This window comes from Aedes albopictus, chromosome 1 (genome assembly GCF_035046485.1).
Source record: "Aedes albopictus strain Foshan chromosome 1, AalbF5, whole genome shotgun sequence".
Classification (NCBI taxonomy): Eukaryota; Metazoa; Arthropoda; class Insecta; order Diptera; family Culicidae; genus Aedes; species Aedes albopictus.
The window spans coordinates 116,009,456-116,032,816 of record NC_085136.1 but is presented as its reverse complement, the minus strand read 5'-3'; the positions used below and the strand labels follow the sequence as shown (position 1 = coordinate 116,032,816).

General features: G+C 35.8%; 1 protein-coding gene and 1 non-coding gene across 3 annotated transcripts in view; one reads left to right on the top strand and one right to left on the bottom strand.

The window, feature by feature from the left end:
- The window catches only part of LOC115267198 (uncharacterized), a 249,035-nt gene that overhangs the window by 13,443 nt on the left and 212,231 nt on the right, over positions 1-23,361 (bottom strand). The window contains exon 1 of one of the 2 annotated variants that reach the window (XR_003897650.2): positions 3,606-5,040. The exons of the other annotated variant lie outside the window; for it this stretch is intronic. The gene's annotated coding sequence lies outside the window, so the exon portion shown is untranslated. Of the gene's footprint in view, positions 1-3,605; positions 5,041-23,361 lie in introns of those variants that run through there. 2 annotated transcript variants of the gene reach the window in all.
- On the top strand, positions 13,033-13,104 carry Trnaa-agc (transfer RNA alanine (anticodon AGC)). The gene has a single exon. It is a non-coding gene; the product is annotated as a tRNA-Ala (tRNA).

Sequence of the window (23,361 nt, the reverse complement as noted above, 5' to 3'; positions counted from 1 at the left end):
GAAAAAAACAGATTTTCTGAAAAAAAAAAACCGGATGAATTTCTCAAAGATTGTACAAAGGATTGCCTGGGGAAATTTCTGAATTAATTCTCGAGCTGGGAATGAATTTGTGAAGAAATATATAGAGGAATTTGTGCATCTAAGCAAGATTTTCAATGCGAAATACTTTAAAAATTTTTGGAGTATCTTATGGGAAATTTTCTTAAAAAAACCTTGGATAAATTATTAAAACAATTTCAGAAGAAATCCCGGGAAGATTTTTTGATGAATCCGTTGAAGATTATGCATATGCCATTCTGAAGGGAAGAATCCATGAAGGAATTACTGTGGAAAGTTATGAAAGATTTTATTAAAAAAATCCTTCAAAAAATTTCTGAAAGAACTCCTACAGAAATTTCTGGAGGATTTCTCGATAGAATCCCTGGAGGATTTCTTAAGGAATCCCTAAAAGATTTTCTGATGAACTTCTTGGATAATTTTCTGGATGAGTCTTTAGGCTAACTTCCAGTCTTTAGGGAAATTTCCAGCAAGTCTCGCTGGAGGAAATCCCCTCCATGGATTTATAAAGAAATCCATGGAAAGTTTTCTATCCTATATTCAATTAACGTTGAACTTTTCGTCATTGAAATCATCGTCATCATCAAACATTTGAAAGCAGTTTTTTCGTTCAAAACAAAAGTTTTTGCTATGAAAATATATTCACTGTACTCCACATGAGGAATATAATGCAGTGAATATATTTTCATGATCCTTGTTTTGATTTGCAGCGAGAAAACTGCTTTTTATTTTCCGAAAAATGATGACGGATGCTTGAGCCTTAAAGCTCTCTCGGAAGATGTTTTGATATAATCCATGGGGTAATTCTTAAAAGAAGTTCTGTAGGAATCTTTGAAGACATTTTTCGCATAAATCCCTGAAGAAATAAAAAAAAAAATGGACAAATTTTCTTTAAAATCCCAGAAAAGGATTTTCGAAAGGAATACCTGAACTTCTGGAGAAATTTCTTACTAATTAGAAGAAATTCATGGAGGAATTATTTGTAAACCTTCGTGAGTAACCCATGGGAGATTTCTTTAAAAAATCCTTCGAAAAAATATTGAAAAAGTTTTAAAAGTAATTTTAAATATTTTTTTATTGACGCCTATTTTACCTTACAAGCCAACACTACACTAATTCTTGAAAGAGTTTATACAGTAAATTCTGAAGAAACCTAGAAAGATATCTAAATAATTGCTTCTAAAATTTTTGTTTTGTTTTTATTAACGTTTATTTTAAGTTAAAATTTTTAGCTTATGCTAATTCTACACTTAACATTTCTAAAAATTTGTGAAGTGATCTCTGGAGCAATCTGAAGCAATCCATGCAAAATTTTCTAAAAATTGTTATAAAATTTCTTAAGAATCCTTGAAAAAATCTGAAGAGTTCCATGGAGGAATTGCTAGATTGTCCAAAAGAATTCGTTGATTAACTTCAAGCGATTTCCCTAAAAATCCTTCGAAAAGTTGCTTAAGGAGTTCCCGGCGAAATTACAGAAGAAATTACTGGAAAAATATCTGAAGCAGACCCTTAAGTAATTTTCGGAATAAACCCTTGGAAGAAGTTTTGAAAGAATCCAAAAAAGAATTTCTGAAGGGATTTTTGAGAAGAAAAAAATCTGAAAACATTCCGGAAGAATTTCTGCACGAATCTCAGAAAAACTTTCTAAAGTAATACTTGGATAAGTTTCTGAACATATATCAAGAGAAATTTCTGAAGGACTCCCTGGAAGAATTTCTGAATCAAATTTTTAAGAAATATCCCGAATGAAATCTTGGAAGATTTACTTAGAAAGAATCCGTGACGAAATTTATAAATCATTTTTGAAAGTATTCGTGAAACCCGCTCGAAAGAATTCCTGAACAAAACTCTATTTTCTAAATGAATCCCTGGAGAATGTATAAATAAGTATTTCTGAACATTTGTGATGAATCCTTGCAGGAATTTCTGATGAAGTTCATTGAGAAATTTCGATCCATGCAAGATTTCCTAAAAAATGTTGGTAAAACATCTGAAGAAAACCCTAGATGAAGGAAGTTTCTAAAAGAGAATTTTCTAGTGGGATCTTTGGAAAAATTTCCGAGGAATTTCAGAAATTAATGAAAGAATTTCTGAAGAACCACGAAGAGCAATCGCTAGATTATCAAAAATAATTCTTTGTCAAAGTTCTAGTGAAATTTCTGAAGAAATATTTGGAATATGTAGAGTAGACTTTAAAGAAATTTTCCAAATTAATATTTGGAAGATGTTTTACAAAAATCCTTTGAAGATTTTTTAAAGAAATTTTAGAGAGAATTTTCTGAAAACCTCCCGAGGGAAACTGTGCCCCAACTTCTGAAAAATGTTCTTAAGGAATTCTTGGAGAAATTTCTGAAAATAGATAAAGAATAGTTTCTGAAAGAGTTCTTGGGATAAGTTTCTGTTTTGACAAAAGAAGTTTTAAATTTTGCAAAGCTACATATTCACCAGCAACATTTTGCTAAGATTTACAAAAAAATAAGAATGTTTCTGCCAATATTATTAACAGAAGATAATGCAATTGAAGTTGAAGTTAAATTGATCGATAAAAAACGCTCAAAATAAATTATCTCACACAAAACAGTTCACCTTCAACACTGTGTGTACAAAAAACAGATGCTCTACAACATATGCTCATTGTTTACAAACAATTCACCACCTACAGGGGGGTACCTTTCCCGGGTAAACTCGCAAACAAGAATCCAATAGCAACCATCCACCCCCGCGCAAACGGCACGGCATGGCATACCCAGATCAAAACAAGCAAATCGCTCCAAAAACAAGAAAAATGGCACCCCTTGTGTTCCAATCCAAGCCCGTCCGTGCCGTGGCCTGAACTCGCCCAACGATTCCGATCCGAAACCGAACCGAAGAAACACGTTTTTCCACCCGCACACTCCCCCTGCCCGTCACCCCTCTGAAACTATGCTTTTGCTCGACTCAAACAGCACAGCATGTTCAACTGACTGGTTGGCTTCACTCTCGGGATGCTTGGCCTTTTGCTCCTAACCTCCCGCCGTCTTCCCCAACTGCACTGTGCTGCGCTGCTGCTGGCGTGTAAGAAATCGTGATCTTCAAACACACAGCGGTATAAGCCCAGCCAGTAGTCTAACCAGAAACCTAAGATGGCGGCCATCTTGTTTTCTTGAGCATTTTTCTCCGTTGGCTTCATCATGCTCGCCACTCGATCGAAGTCGCTTGCTGGGATGTTGTTGGGATGCAACAGTGATGTCAGATTCCTCCGAAGGGGAATCCTTAGGCGCGAAGATTGATGATTGATGACTGTGATCAAGAACAAATCTACGAAAGACTGTTGAGGAGACTTCAGAATCGCAGACTTCCATAGAATTTCCCGTGTTTCCGTAGATTTTGTCTACGGATGCGTAGATCTTCGTACGTTTCCACAAATCTGGAATCACTGCGAAGCGATGCACATACGCTTAAGATTTAAATGAGCTTATCTCCCGCTTGTTGCAGTGCACTAAGGGAACCAGGTTATCCCACGGAAAAGAAAAAGTTGTGACATATGACAGGTGAAAGGTGGTATTTACCTTGCAGGTCTGGAAGAAAGCCCCTATATTGTCTACGTTGTGCATTTCGGTGGGTTTTGAGTCGCTCTAAGTAAGCGGTCCAAGGGATAGGGGACCGCTGAGAAGCCCCTAAGGCGTTAATTGAGTTCAGCAGAACTCTGAATTCAGACGCTTGCTCTGAACTTCCTACGTCGTCGAGTTGATCCGAGTAGGCTGCTGGCTATACAGTGGCTTCGCCTCCTTCGTCATGTTGACAACTGTCGTTTCTTCAAACATCTGCAGGTTGCTACGACGGTGCACAAAACTAACAGCGAGAAAAAATGGTTCACATCTGACCCTCGTCTTCGTTCTAGGGGTTTCGTCGTGTGTATTTTATGTATTCAACACCTGCTTTACTTTTCAAAAGACTTTCGTTGATTCACTTTTTCCTTCGAGCTCGGTCAGAACGATTCTTCTTCGCTGGCACAGATCTGAGGGCCCAGATATAATCGATTCACTGCACAGCGGAACCCTCCGTCAAAAATGATGAACACTTTTCACTTGTTCCCTTGCGGTGTGCACTTGTCTTCTTGTTTCTCCCCTTCTAACAATTCTTCTGCCTTCTGTCTAACTTCTGTTTACGACGTTCTACACTGTCACGCGTTTATGCGTTTTATTACTCATTCACATGCGTTATGTTAATTTTCTGTTTTTTTTTCGTGGTCTTCTTCAGTTGACCGCAGCGCCGTGGAGACACTTCAGCAGTAGGGGTCTTCCGCGGTGATGAGCTGCAGAAAAATGACCGGATGTTCCTTCATACGAAGCGTATTATGTCATGCATCGCCGCCAATAGCGCCACTATTGTTTACACACACACTGCACTGCGTCTCCCAATTATCCTCCCAAACCGAACTTCTTCAATTTCGAAGGTTCGCCGCTCGTCGATCACCCACTCGTTGAAATCACCCTTCGATCCGAGTAACCCGCGAAATCACAACAAATCACGCGGTTTGCCTACATCTAGGGGAGCGACCGGCAAAAATCTCGCGCGCGCGTTTTTTTCCTCCTCCACTTTTCCGCGACGGAACGGGAGTTCAGTTCAGTTGTTCAGCACCCACCAAGCAACAAAAGAAAAAAGCAAAAAACTGAGAAAACTCGCGCAGCGAGGTCCCGCACACGTCTTATGTTTATGTTGGCGACTTCGGTACTGAAAGGTAAGAAGCATAGACGCAACATACCAGCAACGCGCGCGCACGGTTGCTGTTTGCTGCTTCGTCGTACCACCGCTCTTCTCTGCCCAGCTCAACCACCAGAACAGGTAAAAACGCGCAGGTGACCGGTTTTCTTCGGGTGTCCGATCCGAACCGAAGACGAAAGCCGAAGACGAGAAAAGGTATGCACAAGCAAACCATCAAAGCATGCAAGGTTCGGATTTGGGTTCGGGTCGGCTCTCGGATCGAAGTCGAAGTAGGCCCTATCTCCTATGTTGGAGTGCAGAGAGCATAGAATGTGCACGATGGAGCAACTGAGCTGCTGCGATGCTGGCTTAGCGTATATTGAAAGCTTAGCAGAAGAGTGGCCAGTTGAGTTTAATGGAAAATGATAAGCTAGTTTCTTCAGGAGGATTTGAGATAATTACATTTTCATAATATCTATTAGACACTCAACCAAAATCCATACTAGTTTCCATAAACAAGGACCCATTAAGAGAAGTTTATTTAAAATTTCGAAATCGCCAGACAACTATGAGCGATTCCAAGCAACAGCATCAAAATTAAGGAAATTTTTTAATTCATGATTTTCTATTGAACTGAAACTTTGCACAGTTTTTAAGTTCCATCTAAATCGTCATTTTCCGATATCAAATTTTTATTTTGAATCACGACTAACTTTTCAAAAGGGTGTATGTGAAAATGGTTCAAAAATATTCAAAAATCTGCACAGCCAAAATGGTTCGTTCGATTGCAATAAATTTTTCAGCAAAGTTAGATAACTAAATGGTGATTCCTAAGAAAATATACACTGTGAAAAAACATCTTTTTTAACATTAAAAAATATCATTTTTGTCACAAAAACTCAAATATCTCAAAACCCTATCTTTTTACCAACGTAATTTTTTTTAAGGAAGACGGTCCATTGTATTAGTAATCTACCATAAAAATTTGGTGATGGTAAACTAATAAACAAAAAAGTTATAACATTTCGAACATTTCACAATTTTCACATTTGGTAAATATTTTTTTCTGTGTAAATTATTTCGATCAGAAATCGCAGTTAGATGCAGATTTTATTGTTCAGCAAAGTTAGATAACTAAATGGTGATTCCTAAAAAAAATGTACACTGTGAAAAAAAAATCTTTTTTTAACATTAAAAAATATCATTTTTGTCACAAAAACTCAAATATCTCAAAACCCTATCTTTTTACCAATGTAATTTTTTAGGGAAAACGGTCCATTGTATTAGCAATCTACCATAAAAATTTGGTGATGATAAACTAATAAACAAAAAAGTTATGACAATTCAAACATTCCACAATTTTCACATTTAGTAATAATTTTTTTTAGTGTAAATTATTTCGGCCGGAAAGCGCAGTTTGATGCTGATTTTATTGTTAATGGCCTTGCGGGAGTAAAACAATCTGTTTTTATTATGTATTATGTATATTATATGTACAGTACTGTTCCGATTTTATCACGCCCTCCGCGCATTAGTCGTTTATTGATTAATTTGCTGTTACATTTGAGGACAAGTGTTTTCCCTCTTCTTCAAGATGAATGTTGAAAGCGTGTTTTGCAACGTTAAAAATATTGAAATGGGTATAAATGTTGAAGTATATTTCAAAGCATTTTTGAAAAGAGGCGTGATTAAATTGTTTAAACAGATGTCGCTGATGGTACGGTGGCATGACTCTCTGCACTTAGCACTTCTGGCAATTTCTCAGTTGTTGTCGTTTTCGAACTTCCTGCGCCCTGCTTTACCGATGATTTACAGATGGCTCGTTTGTCAAAGTCTAGACGGCAGGACGTGCAAATGCGTAAATTTGTATTCAATTTGGGCATAACCAGTCTCTTTCAGTTTATCTATGAGATTTCGTAACTGTTTTGAACATTTTTTTTTCACAAGCGGTCTACAAGAGAGCGTTGAGTTGAAGACCTTTGAGAAAGCGACTGTTCATGTTGTTCGTTAGATTATAATAAACAAAATCACTTATTAGTTTTAACTGACTAGTTTGGTGTTGTTTGCTTGGACGAAGAAATAATTTACTATAAAATTTTTAATATCCATAGCGGTAATATTTTTTTGCTTTTTCGTGAGCATTTTCATGGTATGTATACAGTAAGGTGGCCCACACTTATATGAAAAACAAAAATTTCGAAAAATGCCAAGTCTTACCTTCTAAATCAGTTGTTTTGGAGTCCCAGAAGCTACGTTCAAAATTTGAGCAAAATCGGTTGAGCCTAAGGGGGCGCTCAAAACGCTTGAAGTTTGTATGGGAAAACTTGGCCAAATGTATGCAGAAATTTTAAGTTTTCGAATTTTGCCGCCAGGTGGCGCTGTAAGCGTTCAATAATCAAACCCTTTGGTCTTATTGTAGGTGACTATATGCCAAACAACTTTGTCGAAGACCGCAAAGTGATCCAACTTCTGTGAAAAAAGTTATACCCTTGTTAAAGTGAGGATAAACTTTATTGTTGTTTTTCCAATACATGTAAAAGAATAATATCAATAATGAAATCTCACTACTTTGCCTCACTTTGCCTAGGGTATAACTTTTTTCACAGGCGTCGGATCACTTTGCGGTCTTCGACAAAGTTGTTTGGCATATAGTCACCTACAATAATACCAAAGGGTTTGATTATTGAACGCTTACAGCGCCACCTAGCGGCAAAATTAGAAAACTTAAAATTTCTACATACATTTGGCCAAGTTTTCCCATATAAACTTCAAGCGTTTTGAGCGCCCCCTTAGGCTCAACCGATTTTACTCAAATTTTGAACGTAGCTTCTGGGAGTCCAAAACAACTTATTTAGGAGGTAAGACTTAGCATTTTTCGAAATTTTTGTTTTTCATATAAGTGTGGGCCACCCTAGTATACAGACAAACAAACGTAACACTGACGAAATTTTCATTGACCACGCCTTTAACGATCATTTTGAATCTTGGTTGTGGCTTTCATAACCAGAAGAGTGCCCATCGTTTTTCTTTGCGTTTGACGTTTCACACTAGCGCCTTCTGATGACGATATTGCACAACGCAGTGTTTCGTGAAACATTTCCACCAGGTGGTGGTAGTGTGAACTGGGCGATGGATTTTCACGAAAATTGTTCTAGGCGTTTTGTCTGTTTGTCTGTGGTATGTACCTCTCATGCATTTGTTGTTGTTGAAGTTACTCGCATTTTTCCGATCATAAAGTCTGTTCTCTAAGGGCCGATTTCTTCACCTCGGCTTAACCCGTAAGCCAGGCTTACCCATATAGTTAAACCTGGCTTAACGCCTAAGCCAGGGTGAAGAAATCGACCCTAAGAGGTATTTTTTTGCAGATCAACTAGACGTATACGCGTATATATAAAACTTTTATTATGCAGCTTTCGTCTTCAAAATAAGTTTAATTCCATTTTTATTATGATCAACAGCTTTTCAACACTATCAAGGGATTTTTTCACCAGTCACGTACAATAAAAAGTATGACAATCTCAATATTTTTGATCACAACACTGGATCGCGTGTAAGGTTCAAATAGATACTATAGTAATTATAAATAATCAAACAAAAATATCATGAAAACAACTTGTTTAATTCATGCGGTAGCCTTTACAATAAAATCAGCATCAAAATATAGTTCTCGAAATAATTTACACAGAAAAAAAATTTTTTTTTTGTTACTAAATGTAAAAATTGTGAAATGTTTGAAATGTCATAACTTTTTTGTTTATCAGTTTACCATCACCAAAATTTTATGGTAGATAGCTGATATAATGGGCCATTTTCCCTAAAAAATTGACGTTGGTAAAAAGATAGGGTTCTGAGATATTTGAGTTTTTGTGACAAAGATCATATTTTTTTATAGTAAAAAAAGAAATTTTTTACAGTGTATATTTTCTAAGGAATCATCATTTAGTTATCTAACTTTGCTGAAAAATTCATAACAATCGAACAACCCGTTTTTGCTGTACAGCTTTTAGAATATTTTTGAACTATTTTCGCATACACCCTTTTGAAAAGTTAGTCGTGAGTGAATATGAAGGTTTGATATCGAAAAAAGGCGATTTAGATGAAATTGAAAAACTGTGCAAAGTTTCAGATATTTTTGAAATGGTCGCTCAGGATCGACTGACATGACTCCGTGGAATTCCTCAATAACGACGGTAACTATTGCAACGGCGGCCAGGGGGTGTTTATAGAGATGAATAAATGGAAGTCACAGGGGAGTTACAGGAGGTCCCAAGGGGTTTCCGCGGTGTACCAGGAGATTTCAGGAGGGGGGGGGGGTCGAAAGTATTGCAGAGAGTTTCAGAGGATTTTCGACGGGGTTTGGAGGCGTCACGGTACGTTTCCGGGTGTTTCCGAAGGTCTCGCGTGCGTTACATAGGGTCCAAGATTTTGGAGGCATTTCAGGAAGTTTCAGAGCATTTTTGGCGGGATTCAGAGGCCTTACGAAGGCGTTTTCGTGGGTTCCGGAGGGTCTCAGGTGTGTTACATGGGGTCCGAGGGAGATTTTAGAGGCATTTCAGACGGTTTCAGAGCATTTTCGGCGGAATTCAGAGGCGTTACGGAAGCGTTACGGAGGAGTTTTCGGGGGTTTCGGAGCGTCTCATGTGCATTTCATGGGGTCCGAGGGAGTTTTAGGAGTATTTTGGAGGCATTTCAGGAAGTTTCAGAGCATTTCAGAGCACCTTGAAACGTCCCTGAAACCTCCTAAATTCTATTGAAATGCCCCTGGATTTCTCGTAATCCAATGAAAATTACATCAAAATCTGACAGAACGCCCTTAAAAGGCACCCCAAATCCCCTGAAGCCCCTTGGAACCCTCTTTTCTGGGCTCTCTAGGAACTTTATGGAAACCCCCTTAGCCCCACCTCAAATGCCCAGGAGCAAGACCTGTTCTCACGAACTAGATTCCCTCATTAAAGCTAAAACTATGTATTGGTGTGGGTCATCGGAACCGTTTTCTCAGATCAAAGCTTTTTGGTCCCGTTTCGGGTCCTGAGTATCTGTGCAAAATTTGAGCACGATCGGTTGCGTCTACACTTTGCGCATTGCAATTGAAATTTGTATGGGATTTTGTATGGGAAAACACACTTTTTTGCATTTTAGCCATAAGTTGAAAAAGTTTGTCTGAAATTTTATAACCGATACTGTAAAATAATAGCCTAGGATGCTCTGAAAAACTTTGCCGAAAACCGCAAAGCGATCCGATGCTTGTAAAAATAGCTATAATCAACGAACCACATGCATGTGTTTATGTTTTAACATGTAAAGGAATAACAATAGCAACAAAATCATGCTGTTTCGCCAAGCAATGCCAACGCTATAACTTTTTTCATAAGCATCAGATCACTTTGCGGTCTTCGACAAAGTTTTTCAGGACACCCTAGGCTATGTTTTCACTTTATCGGTTACACGGTTTTATAAAAATTCGAGCTTGTTATGAGAAAAATGCAAAAAAGTGTGTTTTCCTATGTAAAACCCCATACAAACTTCAAACGCGATGCGCAAAACGTAGACATAACCGATCGTGCTCAAATTTTGCACACTTATTTGTGTCCTGAAATGGGTTCAAAAAAGCTTTGATCTGATGGGACCATTGAGTTTTTCATTTATCCATATAAACGATGACCCACTCTACTATGTATGCACAAATTTCCCTTATTTTATGCCTTTTTAGATTTATGCACATTTTTAATTTATGCACCTCCAGCCATGTGTATAAATTGAGGTTTTAGTGTACCTACACAGAAAGAAATTCTGAAAACTACATGTGACGTAAATATTAGAACGTTTAAATTTCCATTTCATTTCATTCAATTTTACATAAAATAATTTCTTGCACGCAAAGTTGTAAGCAAGCCCCATACTACAGACCACCAGTAATTTTAAAATCCGATGGAGAATTGTGTTGAAAGCTATGGAGGTCAATTTGTTACAGCGAACTCGATGTAACAATTTTTAACTGTGTATTATTATTATTGTTATTATTATTATTAATATTCCTATCCTTTACTAGGGATAAATTCCTGGGAATCCTGGAATCTGAGTACTTATCTCCTGAAGAAATCCCCAGATTAATTCTCGAAGATATTTGTGGAGTAGCCCTCAGCTGAATTTCCAGGAGAAATTTCGGAAATTTCTGAAAGAATTATCTGATGAATTTTTAAAGAAGAATTTAGAGCAGTTAAAAAAAAAATAGTCAATCAAGTATCATAGATATGATTGTGGAAACGACCGACGGATTGGCAGAGTTATCCCTCTATGGTTGGCTTTTCGGTCCGGATAAATTATAAGCGGGGTGATACTATTTCATCCGACGTTTCGACCCTTGGTTTGGGCCTTCTAACCTCCCTGAAGAAGGCCCAAACCAAGGGTCGAAACGTCGGATGAAATAGTATCACCCCGCTTATAATTTATCCGGACCGAAAAGCCAACCATAGAGGGATAACTCTATCATAGATATTAATGAAGATTGTTCGTTAAGGAAACTGCAGTAGGAATACTACTCTGGAGAAATCATCGGAGGAACTTTTGGAGGTTTCCTCGAAGAAATTTGTGAAGGATTACTATGATTTTTTTTGAGAAATTTCGCGAGGAAACATTTTGGAAGAATCCTTACAGAATTGCAAGGGGAACCCTCAGAGGAATTTCAGGGGGAATCCTTCGTTTATCTTTTGGATGAATAATTGTTAATGAATTCTCTTAAAAATTCCCGAGAACTGAATTTGATGAGGATTCTTTGATAAAATTTATGAAAGATTTTTTTTATTGAAGTTTTAGGGGAATTCTCACAAAATTTTGAAGGAGTTCTCGCAAAAAAAAAAATTCCAAGAACTCGTTGGAGCATTTTCTAGAAAAATGTTGAAATAGGGGAAATTGTGTATTTTCGGCAGTTTTGTTCTCTTCGCCATGTTGAACTCAGATTTGGCCTCAAATCCTTCCCAACCAAGCTGAATTATATGCCCAAGTTTCAGGAAATTTGGCCGACAAAAACCCCCCATGACGAAGAAAACAAACCTGCCCAGAATACCCATCGTCACCCTATTTCTTGGAATCCCTGAAAGAACATGAACAGGAATTTTCATGGAAAAATTTAGAAGAACTTTCAAAGTAACCATCGGACGAACCTTCGGAGAAATTCTTAAATTTAAGTTTTTCGGAGGAACTTATTGAGAAAACAATGAAAGAATGTCTGAATGAACCTTCTGATGGATTTATTGTGGGATCCTTAGCAGAATTCTTAGAGTAATATCTGGAGGCATCCTCGAAAAAAAAATATATCGCGGTCTGGCTCGAAGAAATGCTACAGAAGAAAATTCTTGAGAAATTACTTTTAAAATAAGTAGAAAAACTATGAAGATTAATTACAGAATGAATTGCGGGAGTCATGTCCTGGGTAGTTTATTATGCAAATTAATTGAAAGAATTTTAATGAGATTTCCTCTTAAGAATACCTGAATGAATCTTAAAATGAAATCCTGTGAGAATCTTTGAAAGAATTTTCGGAAATATGCATGGAAAAGTTCTTGGGAGGATTATTGACTGACTGAAAATTAACCAAAACCCTTTTAAAACATTCATGAAAAGTTTGTAATAATACGTTTCAATATCAAACGAATACTTTAGCACACACCGGAAACCTTATCGGAATCTCATTAGAAATCCCATTTAAATTGCGTAATCATTATATTTTAAAAAATTTTTTTTTTTCTTTATTAAAGTGGCTTTTCGCCCGAGGCGAGTTCGCCACAATAAAAAAAGGCATCACATATGACTCGTCTCTTAAATAGAAACTACTTCAAATATTCAGCCTATTTGCGGACCAAAAGACAAGAAATTTGTAAAAGTTTTATTGCAATTTTTCATGCATTTGATCGGTTTGAAAAACATTAAAACTCAACGAATTACAATTTTTTCGCTTTTCGCTTTTCGTACATATGTAAGGTACACCGGGGCAAGTTGAAACGGGTGGGGCAAGATGAAACAGCGAGTTAACATGATGTTTTCTAATGATGATAATCTGTTTGATCGCCATAACACATAGTTTTTGATTCAAACAAACTTTTAGCGAAGGTTAAAATTCCAAATTGTATTGAATTCTATTTCAAAACTTCGTGTTTCATCATGCCCCACCCGTTTCAACTTGCCCCGGTGTACCTTACAACAGAGATGGTTATATTTGCGGTTTAGGGGAAGATGATATAGATCGATGAGATTAGAATTGAACCTTATGACAACTAAGTTGCCGGGTCATTAATTGGCTCGGTAGCTTAGTTGGTAAAGCACTTGTCTAGCGAATAAGGGTCGTGAGTTCAAATCTCACCTGAGCTGTGGATGTTTTCCCAATTTAACCAATAATTTACCCATCTGTACATATGTACGTTGAGTTATTTGAAATTCATATTTTTTTTATCAGGATCGTCTCTTGACAAAAAAAAAACAGCTCAGGTGAAGTTTGAAATGACGACCCTTTACGCTAAGAATTTTCTTCTTCTTCTTGTCGTATCATCCCCACGAAGACATTGCCTGCTTCTCAGCTAAGTGTTCTTTTAGCAGTTCCTCAGTTTTCAACTGAGAGCTTTCTCTGCTAGTGACCATTACGCGTTTGTATATCGTGTGGAAGGCACAAAGATACTCTATTCTAGAACGAATGCAACGAAATTTTCTGTTCGTAAAATTCTTGGACCGACCATGAATCGATCACGTCGCCCCTAGCAAGATTCCCCAGTATGGATACCCATGCCTTTACACTAGCTGTGGCTAAAATGCCGTGTCACTTATTTGCTCGGTAGCTTAGTCTCGCGTATGCGGGTCGTCAGTGCAAACCTCACTAGAGCAATATATTTCTTTTAAATAGATTAACCAATAACTTTATCCATCCATATTTACAGATTATGTACATGTCCACATGGATTGGTATACAAAAACTTGGCACTTAGGTCGTTTGTAAGGTTAAAAAAACGAAAGGCAGCAGCTTGACTTATTCTAAGATTGGTAAAACAATAAATATTTTTTTTAATTATAACAGAAACTAATAAAAACGAAAACTTTCTTTCAAACAGGTTTAGTATAATTTATTCACACCTTTTTTTAAGAGAAATTGAACAAAAATCTCTTCCTAAGATCTCTTTAAAAATTCCCCCGTAATTTACATAGAAGTTCATTAGACAGCAATTCCTCCAGATGTACCTGCATGCAAAAATTCTTCTAATATTTGATAATATGTTTTTTGATAAGTTTATTTTTTATCTTTATTATCGATAAGTTAAGATAAGTCTCTGATCGATAAGTTTTTTGAAAAGTTTTCTAGAATTTTCTGAAGGATCTTTATGACAAGTTGTTGTTGAATATTTTAAGAAATTACTGAGGCTTTCCACGGACCAGCACGAATCCATTTTAATCGATGTTTTTAATTTACTTGATATTTTTGTATACTATTATTATTATTATTATTATCTTTATTAACGAGATTTTCAGCCCAGGGCTGGTTCATCTCGGTTGTATACTATTCTTTTTCATGTGAGAAACCATTTTTTCATATCAAAAGTTCATATTTTGTCTCGACTAACTTTCAAATAGGGCCTATGAAAAAATGGAACACAAGCAAATAAAAAATTATAACACGGAAACGGCTAGTTCGATCGGAAAGGTGTCTTCAGCAAAGTTGTAGAATAATATATGGCGGCTCTCAGAAAAATACACATTGAAAAATTTATTTAGTTTTTCTTCTGAAAAAACTGAATTTTGTTACTAAAAATTAAATATCTCAAAAAGTTATTTTTTTACCTTCGTGTTGTTTTGTGAGAATAAAGTTCATTCTGTTAGCTATCATCTGTAAAATTTTTATAGTGGTAAAAAAATGTACAAAAAAAGTTACGGCACTTTGAACATTTTTGGTTGCGTGTTTTTTTAGAGTGCATGAGGAATTTCCCGCAAACTAGATTTTGGGGTTGGCAGCACCCTCTCAGATTTCAATGGAATTGTGTAGGTATGAAGACTATGTACTTTAAAGCAACGTTGCATACTTTGTTGTTTTTTTTTTAAATTTATCTACACTAATATTTGAAAAGGGCTTAAGTTTTTGACTATTTTATTTATACCAATATAACTTAAAAATAACATGACCTGCAAAAAAGTGTGGTATGTGTGACTTTAAGGAATTTGTGTAAACTTTCAAGTAAAAAATTGAAATATTGAAAAAACGATCACGCTAAAAAAAGTAAAAAAAATAAATTGAAGTCAATTTGGAATACCCATTTGCGAAATTAAATTAATCCTATTTCGGAGAACCAAACCCCACACCAACCAATAAGAATAGAATTCAAAATGGATCAAAGTAATTAAATTGCTATTATCTAAATCTAACCCAACACAAAATGTTTTTCTTTAGAGTCAAACCAATTTTTGGGTATTTTTGTACGTGGATTTTCACATATTGAAATTGAACATAGCTTTACATGTTTCAATTATAAATCTATCCAATACAAAGAATATAATTTAGGATTCTCTTTTGAACCAGAACACCAGATTTGTTACACAGAAATTCAGAACATCAACCAGAAGTCGAATTTCAACTTAAAAGTTTTCTTATTCATATGAGAATAAAATAAATAGGGTATTGGTTCCCTTATTAAGCATGTGGCTCCCATTTTCATCCCACGAAAAACAAAGGATTGAAGCGCTGTTTGTTTTGTTTCTTATTTTTGTATTTTTTGTTAGAAGTGAGCACCCATGAAAACAAAAAGAACGGAGTCAATCGGTGCCGTAATCGCTTGTTTTCGAATAGGATGAAAATGGGAGCATGAGATTACTGATGGCACACATACCCTACTTTGCATTAGATAGACTTGTGATTTAAGCATATGGAGCTATGTTTAATTTAATATCTGTAAAAAACGTCCTGGATAAAATCTTTTGTTTTCTACCGAAGAGAAACACGCAAAATGATGACATGAAGTATTTGTTGTTAGGAACCGTCCATTAAAGACGTAGCATTTTAGAGGAAGTTTATTATATTGCTAGGAGCCTTCTATTAGGTATAGGAGAATATACTTTAAGAGGGGAGGAGCTGTCAAAAATGTTCCACTAATGCTACCGTGATTTCGAATGCAGCGATATGGTCAAACTCAAACATTACAGAATCCTTGAAAAAGGTCCAATAAGGACCGAAACGTCGGGTTAAGAAAACATATAGTTCTTTTTGATTGACCAAATTAGACTGAAGTGCCAATTAAAGATATCATCCAACGTACAGTCGATCACCCAAAGAAAGTCAAACTCAAAGCAATAAACAAGTACGACCACGATTCTCATCAGTCAACGAGATTGAAACTTTTACTACAAAACATTTTATTGCAATAGGTAAATATCATTTAAAATAAAAAATCAATAATTTTGCTTTCGGGATGAAATTGATCAGTAAATGAAATACCTTTGCATGTGCCAAAAATATGTTTTCCGCCTGAATTAACAACCCCAGAATGCGAAATGCTGCGCAAAAGTTTAATGAGTTTTCTCAATTTTTAATTATTCAAGTTTTAAATTTAATAAATTTCATGAAAACGCCTTAAAGTATGCACTTTTCATACTGAAAATGTGATTACTTCCGAAAAGTGCAATTTTATGTAGAAATTTGAATATTTATAAAATTTTTGATTATGAAATCGTGTTTAGCAAATACTTGGCAGCTAAAAGCATTCATTCGAATATTCATTACATGTGCGATACAGCCACGGTAACAAAAGTTTGAAAGGGTATTTGAGGTTCGCCAAACACGCAATTACGGAAAATATTGAATTTAATACAGAAATATGTGACTAATTGACTGTAAAACATGTAACTCATCATTCAATAATCCTTTAGCCGGATGATGGTCATTTTCTACAAATTCTTTTAAGTTTAAAGCAATATTTTTAACAAATGAACATGACCCTCACGTCGATCAATTTCACCCCACTGATCAGTTTCACCCGAAATCACGGTACCACAGAAATGCTTTTCTTCAAAAGTGCGCATCTTGCGATGTATGGCAAAATTTTCAATAATTACAAAAATGTCATGTTTTGCAAATTGAAATAATTTTTCTTATTTGCATTTTTTTTTTACTTTTAAAGCGTATTGACATTTTTCAATGTTATGAAAGTTCACATGATTATCTAAAAGTCACCCATACATAACTTTTTTGTAGGTAATGTCATTTTTAAGTTATATTGAGTAAAAAACGGTCAAATACTTTAGACCTTTTCAAATATTAGTCTAGGTAAATAAAAAAAAACAACGTATGCAATCTTGCTTTAAAATACGTCTTTAAAGCTAAGAAATTCCATCGGATTCTGAGACAGTTTTGCCAAACCCCTACGGCGAGTTTGCGTGAATTCGTCATACACTCTAAAAAACACACAACCGAAAATGTTCAAAGTGCCATAACTTTTTTGTACATTTTTTAACCATTATGAAATTTCTACAGATGGTAGCTAACAGAATGAACTTTATTCTCACAAAATATCACGAAGGTAAAAAAAATAACTTTTTGAGATATTTAATTTCTAGTAACAAAATTCAGTTTTTTTAGAAGAAAAACTAAATAAATTTTTCAATGTGTATTTTCCTGAGAGCCACCATTTATTAATCTACAACTTTGCCGAAGACAGTTTCCCGATTAAACAAGCAGTTTCAGAGATATGATTTTTCATTTGCATGTGTTCCATTTTTTCATAGGCCCTATTTGAAAGTTAGTCGGGACTCAATAAAACGTTTTAATATGAAAAAATAGTTATTTATATTGATTAGAACAGCTGTGCAAAATTTTATGCAAATCAAAAATGCAAAATTAAAAAAAATGGATTTTTTTCGTGCTGCTTCGTGGAAAGCCTCTACTTGAACTTTCAGAAATTGAAACACGTGATTTTATCAGACAATCATCCTGTTTTCAAATAGATTCATTTATTTATTTTTTCAAGTCTTGCAAGCTGAAGTGGAACATAGAAGTTTGTTTGTTTGTTTATTTTCTACACTTGACATCAGTGTGCATTCGTGTCGCAACATAGAAGTGGGAAATAGAACATAGAAAAAAAAAACATAATGACTTAGGAAACAACGGCTCCATTATTATCTTTTTTTTAATGAAATTGTAAAGTTAACCTTTTCTACAAAATGTATAAGTGTGCATCAGAGGAGTGGACCTGGTGTGATGGTTAGAACACTTGACTATAACGCCGAGGACCTGGGATCGAATCTCACTCCCGACAAAACTCACAAAATGTGAGTTCTTTCTTCGGAAAGTAAGTAAAGCGTAGGCTCCGAGATGAACTAGCCTAGGGTCAAAAATCTCATTAATACAGATAAAAAAGTGTGCATCAGGCAAAGGCTTTTTAGTTGTAAAAAAAAAACAGGAGCGGTGTGTAACTTTTCTAGCTGGAAGCAAAAATATTGGAATATACAGGTACATAAACGCACTTAACCTCAATTTTCGAGTAATAAAAAAAACTTTGTACATTTTTGATCATTTTTCTTTTCTTTTAGATTGCTTCTCTTTGAAATTAATCATAAATTTATTGAAAGATTTCACTTCTTAAATTGCAACTTTACAACAGTATACATAGCTTTTTATCTGCTGCATTTAGTGCATTTCTTTTGGCACGATTTCAAAGAATTGTTTTTGTTGTTCAAAATGTTGTAGAGCTTTCACTTTAAAAATGTTTTTTTTTTTTAAATTGTTTTATACCAAAAACTTTTCAAAACATGAATAGGGTCCTATCAAGCATGGTATTGTGACCGCAACAGTACCACAGACAAGCAGACGTAACGATGGTTCCTATCGTACATCGATTCAATGGTCAACTGGCTATCCGTAGCGCTCGCGTCGTTTTTGTTCGAGTTTGACGTTTGCTCACTACCGCCACCTAGTTGACGGTTGGCTAAACTCAGTCCTTTAAGCATTGGGTGTTTTCGTGACTATGATTTGAATCGAACAATTTTCAAAGTTTTACGTCTGTTTGTCTAAGACAACTCAAAAAAAACAAAAGAATAAAAAAAAAAGAAAAACACGAAATAAGTAAAATGGCAGGCAATTCAAGTTTGACTATTGAGGTCGTCCTTGACATGATGGAATTCGATATTTTTCGCACTGGGGATTCAAAAATGTTCCTATCTGATGTGCACGGTAACACAAATTTACTCAAACCATGAGTTTAAAGCTAGGGGTAGGACAAAAGATATAAAAATATAGTTTCAACCATAATCTATAAAAAAAAATCTAAAAAATAGTAAATACATCGTTTGTGGTTTAAACCAAAAATCTAGGTAGGGCTTTAGGAGCCTATTGTCGCAAAAAATGAGATTTCGTACTATATTCGGAAATGTTTTCGGTATTAAAGTGAAAATTCCATTCTTAATATCAATATAAATGCTTGAATGTTTAATCTTAGAGTGCTTTTTAAGACCGAAATAAGAAAAAGAATTTCCTTGTTCTTGCTAATCTTGAATATTACATAAAACAAAATATGTTTTGGCGCAATTTAAGATTTTCATCACTTGAAAAAAAACAGTATGTTTGGATTGATAAAATTACACGAACAAGAGAATTGAATCTATGCCAAAAGAATAGTAACTGGCCAAGCAGTTGAAAAGTAGCGCCCATAGGTTAAAAATTTGAGCAGAAGAACAAATAAATAAAGAAAGTCTTATAAAACTTCCTTTTTACGTTATTTTGAAAAAAAAAAATCAGTTTTCTACTAGCTATATAAAACTTACTAACAAAGTGAACCGTACTTTAAATTAAAATTGGTTGCAAGTCCGCAAAGTAGTGAAAATTAAAGTGAAAGTTTTCTTTTATTACTCAAAAATTCATCTTTGACACGTTTTATTGTAGGCCCTGTAGAAGATCTCAATGTATTGGCTCTAATTCGGGAGCTTTTCTCTTTCTTGTTATTTTAATCTAGAAGAGCACACGAATACTAATTTTCGATAATTATTGAAACATAATCCATATTATAATAAGAATTTGCTGTGGAGCGGACCTGGTGTGATGGTTAGAACACTTGACTATTACGCCGAGGACCTGGGATCGAATCCCACTCCCAATAAACTCGCAAAATGTGAGTTTCACAACAATGTTATGGAAAGTTCTTATACAGTATATCTTCATCATCGATTTGAATCTGTTTGTGAATTTCTAAGGACATTTGGATTTTAACAAGAATAAGGAGGAGATACTGTAATGTAACTAATTTGTAATCATCCCTCTAAGATTAGCTTTTCGGTCCGGATAAATAATAATCGGGGTGATTCTATTTTATCCGACGGTTCAGCCCTTGGTTGGAGCTTTCTTCAGGGGGAACACCGGATGAAAGAGAACCCCCTCGCTTATAATTTATCCGGACCGAAAAGCCAATCGTAGAGGGATAATATTTCCAAATAGTCGGTCGTTTCCACAATAAACTAATTTATATATTGTTATTTAATTTTTTAACTTCAACCCGGAAATAACAATTTTCAAAATATCCCCTTCTCTTTGAACTTTTGACTTTTTGTATGAGACCTCCTAAATTTGTGTATATATCGTCACCCTTTGCTAAACACTCCCCCCATCGGAGCAAGACGTTATTTACGGACGTTACCTCTCTAATAAACTTTCGTGAAACAAGAAATAAAAAAAACATAACACTAGGCTTCAGAGGTTCCCCTCCATTTGGGAAATTTGTGCCACCAGCAAATAAGGCTGCATATTTGGTTTAATTCTTGGCTCCGGGAGTTGCACTTTTCTTTTGAAATTTGTTTTCATTGAATTAGTCACTATGAGTGTCGACTTCGATTTTCATTTCATTTTGTAAGTACCACTGTTCTGGATTGCATTTAACAAATTATTTCTCTCGCCTAATTTCTCGTATTTTACTTTATCTTTTGACATGTGATAGGCAACATATTTTTCTATGTATCTAATTATGTATATTTATCGCATGTTAACCAATTCATTATGGTATACATAATAGAGTATCTTGAGAGGTTGTTCAAAGTGTGAATGCAGCTGTCAATTGTTATCACTCACGTATTGCCCAAGTGGACAATAAAGCTGATAGTTGGATTCAACAGTTAAAATTAAAATAAAAATTCAAAAAAGGATTGGTGAAAAGCAACGCACAAAAGTTTAAATGCAGAAGTAATAAAAGAAACATTAATAAATGGAAAGAAGAGGAATAGATATAAATAGAAATATGAAAAACCAAGATCAAAATAGAAAAAAAAAAACAAAAAAGTGGAAAAAAAGAAAAATCAAAGAACAAATAAAGAAAAAAGAAAAAGTTCTACATTAAAATAGGATAGATAACATAAAAATAATTGGATTGTAAGGCACAATTCAGCAAGAGTTATAGAAATTTGAGAGCTTAAAATTACAACAATAATGTAAACTCAAACACACAAAAATACTGCAACACGAATGCAGTTTAGTGCCAAGTGTCAAAAATAAACAAATAAACTAAGTCTTGCAAACAGTAATACCGCACCACAAATAACTGTGCCAATCAACGGCCGGCAACACTGCCACCATTATCGGGTTAGATCTCCGAACGTGTCTCCCGTATACGGTATACCTCTCCGTGTAGCTCGAGGGGGTCAAGCGATTTAAATGCCTGAGATTTCAAAAGCAGCACGAACGTTGAAAATTATACTGTTCTCCATCCATCCATCGTCATCGTCGTCGTCGTCATTCGTTGATGCCGTCGTCGTCTTAGGCTCTAGCCTCTGCAGGCTCTGTTGTGGAATGGTAGTAGTACTGGACAGTTACTGGTATTGGTAGCATAGCATCTAACCTAACGCCGCAACAGTCCGTCGTATGGCTAGACGACCAATGTCCACCATCTTTAATGTTTAATCTGAACGGGTTGATCTCCTACGTATAGAGGTCCCAACCGACCCGGCCGACCAACGACCACGACGACGACGAAGAAGCAGAAGCAACAGCTACAAAAGCTACAGTAGCTTAGGCCAAAAGTGGCTTTAAATTTCATTCGCTTTCTTTCTTTCCGATTTCGCTCTTGGGTCTTGCTTGAGTCATAGCTCTGGCTCTGGTGGTGGTGGATCCACGACGACGCCGACCAAAGCATAGAAGGCAGCATGCGCGCAATGCCCTTTTGCCCGTGTGTCGTGACTACATATCTACTAGCTAGCATAACTGGTGGGCTCATGAGCGGGAAGCTTCTTTTCCGCGGACGTGCAGAACATAGGTGGTCATTTAAATTTTGGCTATCATGTAACCGGCGCGGCGGCGACGGAGAGGCTTTTGCTTTCTGTTTGTTCGCAAGTTCATTGTTTCAACAACACCAACGCCAGCAACGGTTGAAGTCGAAGGTGGCGGCGGTTGAAGATTCTGTTTCCGTTTGCTGAAAGGGTACGATTTGCGGTACCTACATAAGGTACCAAGAAGTTCTTCAGACGGTTAGCAAAGATTAGATTGCGAGGAACAAGCAAATTTGCAAGTCGAATCGTTGCTAGGTTCTTCGTCTCGGATGGTGTTCTTTGCAAATTTTGGGTCAACGGAAACTTCTACGAAGAAACAGCAACAGGATGATAGATAATGTTTGATTTATGTTTGAGTTTAAAATTCAAATGGAGTTTTCAGGCGAACTCGTTATAATTTGGTATAATTTCGTATAAGCTTTCCATCAGGTTCTCGGAGTGGTTTCTCGAAAGAACAATTAACATCCTTTTTATTTTCATCAAAAAAAAAAAAAATACTCGTGAATATGTTTTGAACTGGTTTCATTTGAGACTAAGAGCATGGAAGATTTTATTTTTAAATTACGGCTTAAAGTTAAGGCGAAACTGGAAGGGGGTCTATAGACTGTTTCAGAAATTATAAATACACTTTGTTTAGTAAATTAAATGAACTGTTATAATGATTTTCACCTACTTCTTTTAGAGTATAGCATATTGTACTCCATATTTTTATTTTCCTTTCAATTGTCTTGATATTTTAATTAACAGTCGAGTTCTCTAACAAATAATTAAATTTTTGAAATTTGCATTTGCACAAAGATGTTTTTTAATGATTTCAACATTATTTATCACTAAATTTCTAAAATTATCTAAATTTTTATCACATTCGCTTTCTCAACAAGTTGTCTAAGGAATGCCACGATCAAAATTTTGAAAAAATCGATAAAGGCATTTCCACAACATTCGGCCCATATAGCCGAGGCGGTAAACGCACGGGTATTCAGCATGACCATGCTGAGGGTGACGGGTTCGATTCCCGGTCGGTCCAGGATCTTTTCGTAAAGGAAATTTCCTTGACTTCCTTGGGCATAGAGTATCTTCGTGCCTGCCACACGATATACACATGCAAAATGGTCATTGGCAGAGGAAGCTCTCAGTTAATAACTGTGGAAGTGCTCATAGAACACTAAGCTGAGAAGCAGGCTTTGTCCCAGTGAGGACGTTACGCCAATAAGAAGAAGAACAACATTTTTTCGGAGATCAAGTTTCTCATTTTTTAAGGTTTTCTACGGAACATAAGAACTACCACACAGTTTCTTAGCTTTCCTGAACGCATTTAATCTAAACAAACTTATTTTTTCAGCTCATTCGATC